The sequence below is a fragment of the Taudactylus pleione genome, unplaced genomic scaffold (assembly GCF_031769625.1).
Source record: "Taudactylus pleione unplaced genomic scaffold, aTauple2 ptg000230l, whole genome shotgun sequence".
Lineage (NCBI taxonomy): Eukaryota > Metazoa > Chordata > Amphibia > Anura > Myobatrachidae > Taudactylus > Taudactylus pleione.
In genome coordinates, this window is record NW_028284632.1 from 6,963,311 (window position 1) to 6,980,114 (window position 16,804).

Sequence of the window (16,804 nt, forward strand, 5' to 3'; positions counted from 1 at the left end):
GAACAGTCCAATAAACACATATGGTGAGCTGTAACAGAATGCAGATATGATGAGCTGTAACTGAATGCAGGAATGATGAGCTGTAACGAGTGCAGGTATGGTAAGCTGTAACAAATGCAGGCTGAGGTAATGAAGTCCAGCTGGGAGTGAAGGGAGGCAAGGTGCAGGGAACAGCAGGTTCAGGTACTTAGGCAGGTGCAAGGTATGTGAAGGGTGCAGGATAAATCCAGCAGGTTGGATCAAGCAAGGTTCAGGCTAGTAGCGAAACAGACAGGCAGGTAAGGCACAGGTACTCTCAGCCGCAGCTGAGAAACACGTTGCAACGGCAAAGGAAGGAAGGCTCTGGACCTTCCTAAATACTCAGTGCCACGCTGTGTCTGGCTGGAATGAGCACACGATCTACCAGGATTGGACAGCCGGAATCACATGGCCGCAGGCAAGATGGTGGCGCCCATGCCAATGGAACGGAAACACAGCCAGACCTCACCAGGCCTAGTGACGATGTGCCCGCACATAACCACGTGCAGCTAATACCCCTCACCAAACACCAGCACCACTTCCAGAGACCCTCGCCATAACGACCTCACAGGTAATACCCGGTGACTACCATGCCAAGAAACCCTGGCCGTGACAGCCTGGGCATAAAACAAAAAAAATCAAATTATGTTTGGAACCATTTCTACCCAAATCTGGACAACAATTGTCAAGCCATCTGTACACATTGTCATGCCAGAGTAACTAGAGGTAGGGACCTCAACCATCTAGGAACCTCCTCCCAGTTACGTCATCTACAGTGCATCCATCCAACGTGTTTGCAAAATTCAGAAACTTTGGATAAAAAAGTAACAACAAGCAGTCCAGCATCAGCTAGCTCCCTTCTCTCTGCTAGATCCAAGCACCTGGCATCTTCACCACCAACACCTTCATCAACAATATCCTCAATCATGATCAGAACTAGTCCTGCATCCAATTTGATAAGGCTAACTCAGTCCTCCCCTATACTGGATTCCTTTTGAGCGCAACACCTGTTGCTGCTGCTGGGAGAGGATATTCATCTCAGAAGGGGACCAGGAAGACTACTAGTAGTAGTTCAAAAAAGCAATTGACTGGTAAACAATCCTTTGCAAGGGGAAGCAAGTATTACAGCAGTCATCCAGTTGCACAGCAGATCACTGACGCTATAACATCTATGCTGGTATTAGATGTGCATCCGATAGCTGCCATTAGTCAACTGAAGTCCTGTGTCCCCGCTACCAAATCCCATCTAGGTTCCACTTCACTAGAAAATCAATTCCCAGCCTGTATAGGGACATTAAAAAAAACTTAGAGTCCTCCAGTGGAAAAAGAGCTGAAGAGATGCAAAGAGTTGTTGGTAAGGAAATTGTCAGCTCAAGCAGCATGTGATGCTGCGATGGCTCCTCCTTCAGTTTATCCAACAAGTGCGGCTGCCAGGAAAAAACTAAACTTTCACCAAAAAAGACCCACTGGTGATGAGTCAACACAACCAAGTTTTAACATCTGGTAAGGTCTAAAAGAATTGCCTACAATTAATGAGACCTCTATCGTGACTCCATCTGATACGGTCACCATTCAAAGAATGGTTGAGGACTATTTTAATGATAGCACCCAAATAGGCATGTCAGGCAGTCTGTTTCACTACTGGCAGAAAAAAAGCAATTTGGAGGCCCTTGCACAAACTGGCTTTGCTTTACTTGAGCTGCCCATCCCCCAGTGTGTACTCAGAAAGAGTTTTCAACACAGCCGGGAACCTTGTCAGCGATCGGCATAGAAAGCTACTTCCTCAAAATGTGGAAAAGATGATGTTCATCAAAATTAACTACAAATTTCACGGGAAAGACCTTTACCGCCTAGTACATCCAAAAATGACAGAGGCATCGGAGGCTGTAATAGTGGATTCCAGTGGGGACGAATTAATATTGTGTGAAGATGCTGTACACACTGGGAATCAGATGATGATGGCGCTGACAACATCTTGCCTCTGTAAAGCCAGTTTGTGCACAGGGAGATCATCGCCAGCAATGTCAGCTGCCCGTTTGTAGCTTGTTTTGTGGGGGTCCAAACAAACTAAACGCTTCAGCCACAATTGGCACTCTATGTCACTGAAGTGATTGGTTTGTTAAACTGTGCATGTCCTGTTTACAATATACAACATAAGGGTGGGGGGAAGGGCCCAAGGACAATTCCATCTTGCACCTCTTTTCTTTGCATTATGTGCTGTTTGGGGCATTGCTGCCTCACATTTTTAATTTTATAGTTAATTAAACTGCCAACTTGTCTGCCACTGCAGTGCCACTCTGTGCCATGTTGGAAGCTGAACTGCCACATGTTAGTGCCGCTCACTGCTGTCGCTTAGCTTATTCAAAATGCCAAAGAAAAAAAAAGTTGTCCTGTTTGGCTTATTCTTTCCAGCTAGCTCGATGCAACCTTTTGGCCTAAACTGGATGAAATCAATATTGTGAGCTGTGAAGTGGTTAAAATTGACTGGAAATAACTGGAAATCAATGTTATTGAGGTTAATAATACTGTAAGAAAAAAAGAGGCTCAAATTATGTGATTTTAGCTGTTTTTATGATTTCTTAGATAAAATACAGATACAAAAACACGCAAGGGTGGTATTGTAAGATCAAATCCAGATCCAAAACCTTGAAGGAGATACAGATCCAAAACCAGAACACGGGGATCGGCGCACATCCCTAGTATTTATATGTATTAAGGGGGGTATCCACTAGACGATAAAGTTGAACGATTGAATGATAATGATAAAATCGTTCGAACATCGTTTGCAAATCGTGCAGTAATTGTTTCTAACGATGTACGATGCGCGCTCCCGCTGGTCGTTTGATCGTCTCCTCCATCGACTGAACATGCAGGTCAATTTCACTTGATTGCTTACAAATCGTTTACACATCGTTTACACATCGTTCATGCTGAACGATCAAACGACGAACCACTGTCTGCCCACTATAGCTGAAAGCTCTCAATCACAGATTAAAACAACATAGTTTATTGTTAGATCTTTTGCAAATCCTTTGCAAATCTTTTGCAAATCCTTTGCAAATCTTTTGCAAATCCTTTGCAAATTGTTCAGAGTGGAAGATCATATTTCAAGGGAAACTTCAAGGGAAAATCGTTAAGAGGTTGGACAGGGATAAAATCGTCTAGTGGATGCCCCCCTTTAGAGATGAGCGGGTCCGGTTCTCAGAGAACCGGACCCACCCGAACTTCCTGTTACGAGCCGAGATCTGAGCACAGCTCAGGAGGTCCCACCTTACTCGGATCCCAAAACGAGGCAAAACGTAATTCTCCCACTGTCGAATTCTCGTGGGTTTTGAATACTATAAAGGTACCTGGTCATCGGCACCATGTCACTTCGGCTGTGGAGAGTGTAGTGAATGGATGTGCTGTGTCCATCCAAGGGTTGCTGTATCTGTCCAGGGCAGGGGCTGCTGTATCCATCCAGGGGCTGCTGTGTCCATCCAGGGCAGGGACTGCTGTGTCCATCCAGGGGAAGTGGCTACTGTGTCCATCCAGGGGCTGCTGTGTCCATCCAGGGCAAAGGCTTCTGTGTCCATTCAGGGACTGCTGTGTCCATCCAGGGGCAGTGGCTACTGTGTCCATCCAGGGGCTGCTATGCCCATCCAGGGGTTTCTGTGTCCATCCAGGGGCAGGGGCTACTGTGTCCATTCAGGGGTGCTCTGTCCGTCCAAGGGTGCCCATTGTATAAAAAAATAAAAGCCAATAATATAATTTAAAAAAAATTATATATATTTTTTTTGTGCTGTACCCCAGTGTACTATATTATTACTATTTTTTTCTTACTGTGACACTGCCAGTCAGACCACAGTATAATATTCATACATGTATTGTTGTGACACTGTAAGTGGAAAACGCAGTGTATTTGTAAAAAATATTGTGACACTGTAAGTGGAAAATGCAGTGTATTCATAAAAAATATTGTGACACTGTAAGTGGAAAATGCTGTGTATTCGTAAAAAAAATTGTGACAGTGAAAACGCAGTGTGTTTGAATTGCATTATGACACTGTTAGTGGAAACGCAGTGTATTCGTAAAAAATATTGCGACACTAAGTGGAAAATGGCGTGTATTCATAAAAAAAATTGTGACACTGTTAGTGGAAATGCAGTGTATTCGTAAATCATATTGTGACACTATAAGAGGTAGTACAGTGTGTTATTCTTTTCTTATTCATAAAAAGAATTGTGACACTAAGTGGTAGCGCAGTGTGTTATGTTTTCTTGTTCATAAAAAATATTGTGACATTGTAAGTGGTAGCACAGTGTGTTATTCCTTTCTTATTCATAAAATATCTTGTGACACTAAGTGGTAGCGCAGTGTGTTATTCATTTCTTATTCATAAAAACATCTTGTGAGACTGTACAGGTAAATGGTAGCACGGTGTGTTATTCTTATTCATAAATAATCTTGTGACACTGTAAGTGGAAGCGCAGTGTGTTATTCTTATTCATAAATAATCTTGTGACACTGTAAGTGGTAGCGCAGTGTGATATTCTTTACTTATTCATAAAAAATCTTCTGACACTGTAGGTCATTGATACCGCAGTGTAATATTTAAATTTGGTACAAATTGACTTGTGTGCTGTACCCCACTTAATTCGTGATTGCTGATATGGAGAATGATCACTTGAGAGCAAAGCAGGAACCACATACTAGTGCTGGAGCTGCTGCCAGTGCCACCAGTCATGACGATACTAGTCCATCTACATCATCTACCCAAAGCTAAACAAGGCATACAGGGCTTAAGTCAGAGCATCTAAAATCAAGAATCAGTCTTTTACATTGGTAAAGAAAAAAACATCAAAGGGAAAGTCAGATGCAGAAAGACATAAAATTGGCAATATGCCTTTCACCACATGAAGTGGCAAGGAAAGGATAAGGCCTTGGCCTTTATTTATGACTGGTGGTTCTGCCTCTTATGCTACTGTTAGCACAAGTGAACATGCTGACATTGAAATCGAGGATGCTTCTGGGAAGTGCACCAGGATGAGCAGGATATTTGTGTAGCTGACGCTAATAAGGATGTTGTTGATGAGAATGTTGATTGTGTAAATCTGGCACCAGTGGAAGAAACTGTTATTGCCCATGATAAGAAAAAGCCCATTGTCATGCCTGGGCACAAGACAAATAAATCCACTTCTTATGTATTCCACTTCTACCCAAATCCTGACAACAATTGTCAAGTCACCTGTACCCATTGTAAAGCCAGAGTAAGTAGAGGTAGGAACCTTAACCATCTAGGAATCTCCTCCCTGTTACATCATTCTGCAGCGCATCCATCCAAAAAGTTTTTGTGTTTTGTGTTGACTCATCTGCATCACCAGTGGGTATTTTGGGAAAGTTTAATTTTTTCTCGGCAGATGCACTTGCTGGAGAAAGTGAAGGAGAAGCCATTACTGCATCACGTACTACTTGAGCTGACAATTTGCTTACCAACAGCTCTTTGCATCTCTTCAGATATCTGTCCATTGGGAAGAAAGACACAATGTATAACTTAAACCTTATATCTTAAATCTTGTGTTCATTCTGTTCAGCTTGTCCACATATCTGTGGTTAAGTTAACAGTGGGTACAACGGCATTTTGGAGGCCACTAATTACGTTTTTTTTAATGTCCCTGTACAGACTGGGAATTTTTTTTATAGTGAAGTGCAATTTAGATGGGATTTGGTGGCGGGGACACAGGACCTCAATTAACTGTCTAATACCCACTGCATTATTGGTGGATATTGGATGCACATCTAATACCATCATAGATGTTATGGTGTCAGTGATCTGCTATGCAACTGGGTAACTGCTGTCATACTTGCTCCCTCTTGCAAAGGTTTGTTTACCAGTCAATTGTTTTTTAAAGTACTACTAGTAGTCTTCCTGGTCCCCTTCTGGGATGATAATCCACTCCAGCAGCAGGCATAGTGCTCAAGGATTCTTCTGGGGCAAGGACTGATATGAATGATTTAAATATTTTTTGTAAATGCCTACCCGCCTCCCCTCCCGTCCTCCCTCATAAATTTGCTTCAGAATCACAAAATGAAATAAAATTTACTACTAATCAAATCTTCCTTTCCCTGCCTTCAACTACATACATAATCCAACTCCCTCAGGCCTCTTCAATAACAAAAAACATTTGTGCCATGTTGGAAGTTGAACTGCCACTGCTGCTGCAATCTTTGATGTGCAATTGATGAATGCCAAAAATGTCCAAAAATGTTTATGGCCACAGACAGCATCTCCTACATGCCCCTTTAACTTAAAAAAAAATATTCTGGACCACCAGGTTGATTTTGTGGGCAAAACATGGGACATATTGTTCACCCATGCTCTCCCGTCCTCCCTCGTAAATTAATTTACTACCAATCAAACGTTCCTGTCCCTGCCTTCAACTACATACATACTCCAACTCCCTCAAGCCTCTTGATTAAGGAAAACATATGTTTCCTTATATTCCATGTTGGAAGTTGAACTGCCACGTGTTTGTGCCGCCCACTGCTGCTGCTCAACCTAGTGAGCCAGCTAGCTTGGTGCAAATTTTGGGCCTAAACTGGATGAAAACAATATTGTGAGCTGTGAGGTGGTCAAAATTGATTGGAAACAAGTGGAAATTAATGTTACTGAGGTTAATAATACTGTATAAATAAAAAAAAAACCAGATCCAAAAGCAAAACACGTAAGGGGCGGTTTTGGCAAAACCAAATCCAGATCCAAAACATGAGGAGATACAGATCCAAAACCAAAACACTGGGGTCGACGCACATGCCTTATATATATATATATATATATATATATATATATATAAAGATATCCACTATGGAATACAGACCAGAACACTCCAATGCAAAAAACATGTCATTTAACATCCATGATGTAGCAGGGGAAATAAGCCATCCACAAGTAAAGGTATATAAAGACATCAGTACTTATCATAGCCAAAAAAATACAGCTCCATGATGTCACCATGTCAATATCATACAGCAACAGATGCATCTGTTGTTGTCCCTGATAAAGGGGGAGACCCCAAAATGTTGGATCACACTGTATTTATATATATATATATATATATACAGTATATATTACTGTATATAATGTATATATTATTAATGGGCATATTATATTTATAAATTATCCATTTCATGATGGAGGCACAGTTTTTCACTCACATCACAGACAGTCACTGCCTGTGTCTCAGACTCTACTCACTGAAGCAGCCAATGTCTTGCTAACATGGACACCGCTCCTGCCCCACATGAGTCCCTCCCAGTCCTCCTTGCCCGCCGCCCGGAGAGAGACTCGTGAGATGATGACTTCATCATCTCGTGAGAAAGCTAACTCTGCAGACTGTGGGGGCGCAGTGGATGGAAGGACATTGTCAGTGAGTGACACTACAGTCCGCTCCGACACACGCGCTGTCCCAGTTCGCTCACCTGCCAACCTGGCCATTTGCCCGGAGAGTTTTAAAAGTTTTTTTTTTTTAACTCGGGAGGGTGCAGGGGCTTGCTTGCTTGCTTGGCCAGCGGGCCTCATAGCAAGTGCACCGCTTGCACCCTCTATAGTTACACCGTTATGTACAAATATTCAGACTTTAGTCACTGGAGCTGCTAGTCAGGCACTTCTGTCATTATTACCGATAACACCATCCTGCACTCACACAGTTCACTAACATTGCACCCACTGTCTAATACAGGAGTGACAGAGTTATTGGACGCTACAGTCATGCCGGGGCCATGGTCAGACTGGCCCACAGGGGAAATAAATTCCCTGGTGGACCACACAGCTGGTGGCTGATCACACCCCTTAAGCATGGGCGCCTACCACTGCATTCCACCAGTGGACCTTTCATGCACCAGTCCAACACTGGCCATGGCAGCCACTAGTACACACTAATAGTCATTATCGCTGCACAGTGTTACAAAGTGGTTCAGTGGGGAAATGGCAATGACATACTGTTTGAGGACACCATGATAATACATTACCTCAGAGCACATAGTTTATAGGACACAATGTTGCCACACTACCTGGGGGCACACTGCTAGCATACCATCTTCAGGGACAGTGGTACTCCATATAAGGTAATATTGCTGTATACTATCTGAGGCACAACCCATGTAATGTCAATATTTCAAGTGCTACCATTGAGACATTGTGTATGTGTGATACACTTGGCTCTATAGGAGCCAATGAACACTGTAATTTAGGAGGCTCTCACTAGGTGGAGCTGCAACGCGACAAAAGGTACAAGCCGGCAATAGAAAAAAATTCAGAGGTTGTGAATGCGCAGTGGTGACTGGGAGATGCCGAGGAGCGGAGCAGGCGTGGGGTGAGGTGCCGCAGGTCTGAGGAGGAGAGATTGGGCAAGCAACGACACTGAAGTGGTGCCGAGGTCCACTGAATACCTGATGATGATGCACTGGGGATCACTGCAGAAGCGCTAGCAGAATGAGTATGAGATCTGGAGACAGTGTGACAGCACTGGGAGCCATAGCAGAGATCCCTGGAGGCTGTGTGAGATAAAGCTTTTAAAGGAAGACTTCCCTACTGCAAGCATATTGAAAACATATTGAGAGCATATTAAGAGCATATTGAGAATATACTGAAAGCCTATTGAAAGTACATTGAAAGAATACTGAAAGTACACAGTGAACCTAACACTTACAAGAGACTGTGCTAGAGATCTGAATATGCCGACAATGCATACTTGCCTACTTTCACATAACCTGCGGGAGGCTCCTGATTTTTCCGCATCCTGCCTACTTCCTAGTGAAGTGGCCAGAAAGGAGAGAGTAATACCGTCAATCTGCAGATCCATGAGGAGGGGGCAGTGTCTAATGACACATGTCTATTATAAACGTGTCATTTGGCCTTGCCCTTCCTCAAATATGTGTGATTCACTGCATAATGTCGCAAGGGGTGGGGTCAGGGCCGTAACTAGGGTAGTATGATTTGTGCCATGGCACAGGGCACCGCAGGGCAGGGGGTGCTGTTTGGGCCTGTCCATTTTCTGTTTATTATCATTTTCACTTGTAGCTTCCTCTTATTTTATCCCCAGCATCTCCTGGCCTCCCCTATCTCTTCCCTGGCCCTTCCCCATGAGGTAATGGCCCTTTTTGGGTTGTTATCTCCCTATTTAAAAAATAGGGTGAGTGCCAATGCTCTTTCTGGCACAGGGCACCAAAAAGTCTAATTACAGCTCTGGGTGGGGCCATAATATTAGCGTCATTAGGCCCCATCACCGCTTGCCTGCACCTCCTTTCTAGGCTTCTCCCAGAGAGGAAGGACTAAAGTAGGCAAGTATGTGACAGTGTGATATATATCCTGTTTTAGTTATTATTGAACTATTGACTGAGGGCCTCATTCAGCAGCGCATGGGAGTTCACTGCTGAGAGATGATGCGGGGGGAGATGGTGTGCTGAGAGATGATGCAGGGGGAGGTGATGGTGTGGTTCAGAGATGATGCAGTGGGGAGGTGATGGTGTGACTGAAATACTGTGCAGGGGGAGATGGTGTGCTGAGAGATGACGCAGGGGGAGATGATGTGTGGTTGAGAGATGATGCAGTGGGGACAGGGGCATATCTATAATGGGAGCATGGTGTGCGGGGAACACGGGCCCCTGTGTCCAGGGGGCCCCGCACCGCACACCCTGCACCCATAATATTACTTACTTCTCCGGAGTCCCACTGTAAAGCAACTGGAAAATGGCCGTGGCAGCCATTTTCCCGTCATTTGTGCATGCGCAGTACAGGGAAAATGGCCACCATGGCCATTTTCCCAGTGACCTGTGCATACACTATAGACTCTGGGCACACTCTAGTGCCCAGAGTCTATAACCTCCGGCGCTTGCTGCGCACAGCTCAGTGCGCTGTCGGCTGCCTCTCTAGAAATGCCCCTGAGTGGGGAGGTGATGGTGTGACTGAGAGACCATGCAGGGGGGAGGTGATGGGGTGCTGAGAGATGACGCTGGGGGAGGTGATGGTGTAACTGAGATACGACGCAGGCGGGAGATGTTGTGCTGAGAGATGATGCAGGGGAAGGTGATGGTGTGACTGAGAGATGACACAGGGGGAGATAGTGTGCTGAGAGACAATGCAGGGGGGCAGGTGATGGTGTGGCTGAGAGATGACATGGTGGGGAGGTGATGGTGTGACTGAGAGATGACACAGGGGGGAGGTGATGGAGTGCTGAGAGATGGCGCAGGGGGGAGGTGATGGTGTGACTGAGAGACAACTTGGGGAGATGGTGTGCTGAGAGACGACGCAGGAGGGGAGGTGATGGTGTGCTGAGAGATGACGCGGGGGGGAGGTGATGGTGTAGCTGAGAGACGACGGAAGGGGGATGCGATGGTGTTCTGAAAGACAATGCGGTGGGGAGATGATAGTGTGACTTAGAGACAATGCAGGGAGATGATGATGTGGCTGAGAGATGCAGTGGGAAGGAAGTTACACAGGGGGCACGAATCTGGTTGAACCATTGTTGTATGATGATGACCTTGTTAATATTCCTACACAAACAGTCATCTTCCAGACGATGTGATCTACATGAATAGTGAATATGGACTGAAGATGCCGTCTGCCCAGGGAGGATATATTTCTTTAGAGGTTGTGAAAAACCACCGTATAGGTAAGGGGGAAGGTGGGGGGTGCCAATCTTAAACTTGCCCTGGACTCTGAAGACCCTAGTTACGCCTCTGGTGCAAAGTCATGTGTCCACATCTATAGCAGTATATCTGTTTATATTTGGTATGACCTGAACGGATCTACTACAAGCTGCAGCTTGAAATCTTATCTTAGTACTCATAAGGCGCATTTTAATGCCAGATGCCATGTGGACCCAGCCACCACCTGAGAACTCTAGATACCTGAGAAGGCGTTAATGATATAAACTTTATATTTTATATACATGGTGGCTATTTGGGCTGTATGTTAAACAAGACTGTCATTGTTGGGTAAAATATGCAACATTATTCTCCTCTGTAGTGTATATTTGTATATCTTGGTTTGAGAAAATCACGTCAACCACTTCATGAATGCCCACACGCTAGTTTGGATAGTAAGTTTGCATAGATCTAGGAGAGTGCCTTGTGTCCGATTTCTTTTCTCAATTAATCTGGCACCCTGATTGGCCGTCGGTCCTATTAAAGTGCTCCTTTGAACTGACCTTGGGTACTTGAGGAGACCTCATTGGGTCATAGAACTTCTCCAGTGCAAAAAAACAGGCACCTGAAAGAGCAAGAACCAGAGCTGTAACTAGACTTTTTTGGTGCCCTGTGCCAGAGAGAGCAATGGTGTACCCCCACCCCATTTTTTTAATAGGGACATAAGATAGTGCACCTGAAAAAGGGCCATGGCCTCATGGGAAAGGACCAGGGAAGAGATAGGGGAGGCCAGGAGATGCTGGGGATAAAAGAAGAGGAAGTGAGAATGATAATAAACAGGAACATTGACAGTCCCAAACAGCGCCCCCTGCCCTGCGGTGCCCTGTGCCATGGCACTGGTCACACTACCCCAGTTACAGCCCTGGCAAGAACAATGAGGCGGGGAATATATTTTTTTTAGCACAAATTATAAAAGGGTATGTCAAAAAGCTAAGAATTATATATATCACTGGTGTCAGTGTGGACCAAAAAGTGTCAATCCTCATGGCCGCAATAAGTGTCGATTAGCAATGATTTTTAAGGACTTGGGTTAATTTTTGTTGGGGGCCAATTAACCCACCAGTATATTTTTGTAGTGTGGGAGGAAACCGGAGTACCCAGAGGAAACCCACGCAAGCACAGGGAGAATATACAAACTCCACACAGTTGGAGCCGTAGTGGGAATTTAACCCACAACCTCTGTGTGGCAGTAATGCTAACCATTATACCGTCTGGGCTGCCCACTTTACTGTCAGCTTTGACACTGTGCACGTATGCCCACCAAGCTACGCATGCATAAGGGAAACTCACAATAGCAGCCGGGTTGGAACATGGAGGCTGCCGGAGAGGGATCAGAGGATCCGTCTTTGGTGATAGTCTTTCCACAGGGTAACAAGAGCTAACGGGTCCAGCTCTGAAAAACTAAGCTGTACGAAGCTTGATACATTTGGCCAGATGGCAGCCTCCATTGATAATAATAGGGATTGCAGTCTGGAGCGCTAGTTAGCCTAACACAGATATCTGATATCTCCTGCGTTCAAGGGGTCTGATTCAGCACGGATCGCGCGGCTGCGTTCGCACGCACCCGTTAGCAGCGAAAATATGCTAATGAATGCAATCGCATGGCAACCACAGCACTATACTAAGACGCCCATCACTGTATAAAGCCGCCTACTTCCCATGACATGCATCCGCAAGTCAGCGAATACATCGGTAACATCGAGTAGCATCGGAACCATTTGCACAGTTGTAGTTGACCTGACCCTACCGCACAAACTGCTAAACTTCCTGTCGCCATCTAGACATCTGCCAGCATATACAGTCGCAGGGGTTTAATTATGCACGCCCCTGTAACAGCGTTTAAATGCACAGGCATGCCTACGTTTCTCTGACCCCCCCACCCGTCACCACCCTCAAACGGTCACTTCCTGTCAATCACTGTGTGAAGACTCTGCGTGCTCACTGCGATCGCTTCCCGATAACTGCGGCCGGTTCGCACACTGCGATTCATATGCATGCGCAGATAGCAAACATCGACTGGCTGCGTGTGAACGCTGAATCAGGCCCAAGGTTTGTTAAGGTGCAGTAATGCTAAATCCATGCAGAAGCTGCTATTTCCCATGGTTTTGCCCTTAATAAATAGACCCTTAAGTAATATTTAAAAAAATATATTTTGATGTCCATAAAGGCAACTTAATTTATTTATTATTATTATTTTTAAAATGCATTCAGTTGAAGTCTGTTTTGCTAGGTATACAAGTCAGGTTTCCTGAGTACAAGGATAAATGTTGTTTCTAAATCTTTTTTAAATTAATGTCTGTATTCCAATGCTGAGCATTTACTTATTACCCGTAGACCAACTATGGTGAGAGGGCTCACTGCAGAAGCCATAGCTCCAATGGGTTTCCATGGCAACTATAAAGACATTAAAATGGATCCATCTTAAGAGATAGGCCTCTTACAGGCCCAATAGCCACGTGCTGTGTTGACATCAATCACAGTTTCACTTCCATTCAGTTTAATCTCTACAAAAACCTTATAATGGAGAAAGTTTTTATGTGCAATCACATTCATATAAAAAAAATCAATTTTACTTTCCTGGGCCTTTAATCCACAGCATAAGCACAAATGCTGTTTTCTTTCTATACCAGACTATATAATTTTGAACCTGTGGTTATGAAAGCAATAAAAATATGAGCAAATAATTGCTCCTTTTCCTTAAATTGTGGGTGAACAAAATAAACATATTCTTTGGTTTACTTCTATTTTGGAAAAGCAAACATGGCCACAGGCATGGCCAAAAGAAGTACACAAAAAACTGTGCAAACTACAAGTGGTGTCCTCAAAGTTTATGTAATATGCTGTTTCAGTGTTATTAAGACCATTAGGCCAGACCAATAATCGCTAACATTCCTCATTGGAAACTGGAGACAAATGAGGCCATGCCCCAAATTCACAAAATCACTCCCAAGCCACCCAAATTACATCCATTATGAGCAAGGGGCCATATCCCTTTTGGATATCTTCTGTTGCAGCTAGAGATGTGCAGTACGGTTTTCCAGAAATCCAAATCCACCTAAATTTTGGGAATCCGGCAGATACAAGTCACGGTTCTGATCTTCTAAGGATATCCGGAAAGATCCAAGTCACGGTTCTGATCTTCTAGGGATATCCGGAAAGATCCAAATCATGGTTCTGATCTTCCCACGGTTCGGAATTCGGATTTTAAATCTGAATTTTAGCTGTTTTTAAAAACTTTTTAACTGTTTTTTTGTTTGTTTTTTAAAAACCTAGATCCAAAACCAAAACTAAAATACTTGAGGGTGGTTTTGCAAAACCAAAACATGAAGATGAATCCAGATCTAAAACCAAAAAACGGGGGTTGGTGCACATCTCTAGTTGATGCCATCAGAAAAGAGTCACACACCGACTGATGGCAATCTCCTTTTGAATACATTATCAAATTGCCCAACAAGTGCCAAAATAGGCTGAGCACAGGGGTGACAGAAGCCTTGGTGATAGAGGGGATGTGCATGCACTCAATTCACAACACCTAAATAAACTATCTCTCAACCCCTCTTCTCTCTTCATCTAATACACAATCTCTTTCCACCCCTTTACCTCGAAACTACTTGAGCGACTTGTGAACAACCACCTACAGTATCTCACTGTCTCTCCTTTGACTCCATTCTTGACTCACTGCAATCAGGCTTCTTAATATTCCATGAGATTGCCCTCACAAAAACAATCATTGATTTACTTACAACAAAGTCTAAAGCCGTGTATCCACTAGACGATATATTGGACGTTTTGAATGATAACGTTATCGTTCATCGTCTGCAATATCGTCCAGTGGATATGCCATCAACGACCAGCGATGCACGCTCCCGCTAGTCATTGACGACGTCGCTCGTCGTCCGAACCTGCTGTCCAACCCGACAATATCGGCAGGTTGTGCAGGATCGGGGATGAGGGAGGGTGCCGGCACTGAACAATATCGTTAATGATATCGTTCAGTGTTTGTGTTTAATGTCGTTAACGACATTGAGCACACCACTGCCAGGCAGGGACGGTTCTAGGCGCGGGCTAACAGGGCCGTCGCCTGGAGCGCCGGCCCCTAGAGGGTGCCGTTGAGTGCCTAGGAAAAAAAATTGGGACGGTCCCTGCACCACCACCCCACACCCCTCCTCACGCTAGCCGCCGCCATTCTTTAAACAGTCCGACACTGTCTGTAGCTGCTTGCCGTGGCCAGGTAGTCATCAGATGTTGACTGACCCAGCGGCGGGCAGCAAGCAGCAGGTGGGCAGTGATGTCACGTGGGGGGAGCTTAGCAATGCCGCTTCCAGGGTATTGCTAAGAGTGCTGCAGTCAGTCCCTCCTCTGAACCAGCACGCGTGACTTTACATAGGAGGCTGTTTTAAATGAGGGTTCCGATCTGCTCCTCTTTGCGGTGATGATCCTGACACAGGCGCCGGGCTGTCTGAAGAGGTGCTGGGTCCCAACTTCCCAGCAGCACAGCTTCTCTGCATTCCACAATGAAGACCCTGCTGCCCTCTGTCACAGTAGCCCAGCCATCGGGGAATGAAGACTGCCAATGGTAATTGCACTACGGGATGCTGCAGTAGATCGGGGGAGGGGAAGGGCGGTTATAGCACAACTGGGGACACTACTATAGGGGGCATTACTACTGGGAGCACTACTATGCAGTAGAAGGCACTACTACTGTAGGGGGCATTACCAATGGGGGCACTACTACTGGGGGCCTTACTACTCGGGGCACTACTATAGGGGACATTACAAATAGGGGCATTACTACTGGGGCCACTACTATTGGGGGCATGACCAATGGGGGCACTACTACTGGGGGCATTACTATAGGGGGCTTTACCACTTTGGGCACTAGTATTGGGGGCACTGCATGCGGGGCACCACTACTGGGACCATTGTGTAAGGGGCACCACTGTTGTGGGCATTGTATAAGGGGCACTACTACTGTGGGCATTGTATTAGGGGCACTAATTTGGGCATTGTGTAAAAGGGGCACCACTGTGTGTCATAACATGAATAAGGGACTACTGTGTGGCGTAATTTGAATTGGGGATAATGTATTATAAAGGGCATTACTGTGTGTGAAACAATGTATTATACAGGGCATTACTGTGTGTGAAACAATGTGTTATACAGGGCATTACTGCGTATGACATAATGTCTTATACAGGGCATTATTGCGTGTGGCATAATGTGTTATACAGGTTATTACTGCGTATGGCATAATGTGCTATACAGGGCATTACTGCGTGTGGCATAATGTGTTATAAAGGGCATTACTGCATGTGGCATGATGTGTTATAAAGGGCATTACTGCGTGTAGCATAATGTGTTATAAATGGCATTACTATGTAAGACATACTGTGTAAGGCGCATTACTGCGCATGGCCATTATTTGCCATGAGAGGAGAGCTGGGGGGAGGCCAGCAGCTCCGTAAGTGCTGCCTCACAGTGTGATGAATTAGGGGTGTTCTGCAAGGACACGCCCCCTCTCTAAAAGCAGGCGCACAGAGGAAGCCGTCTAAAAAAAGTTATGTTATTTTTCTTTTTCTTGGGGGTGGTGGCGCAACTGGGAACTTTCGCCCTGAGCTCCACAATATCTAGAACCGGCCCTGCTGCCGGGGACACACTAAACTATATCACTCATGGAGCGAATCGTTAAGTGGATATGCGGCATAAGGGGGGTATTCAATTAGCCGCGGGTTTACTCCGCGACTAATTGCCGGCCAAAATCCCCGTGACGCAGGGAAAGACTATTCAATTAAATAACCTTTTTCCCGCGTGGAAAAACTCGGACTCACGCATGGAAACACACTTCCGTGTAAACTGCAAAATCAATGCTTTTTTCCCCGTGCGCAAGCCCGATTTGTTGTTTTTTCCGCTGACTTTTACCTCGCTGCTCCATGAGCTGTGAGGTTCAGTCTGACTGCAGGGACTTGCACGCGGGGTGATCGCCGCTAATTGAATAGACCCGGCGCTGTAAACCCCTTGGCTAATCGATTACCCCCCTATGGGTCACTTTTCCATAGTTTTCCTCCTGAACCTCTCTGCTGCTTTCAAAACTGTTGATCCCCCT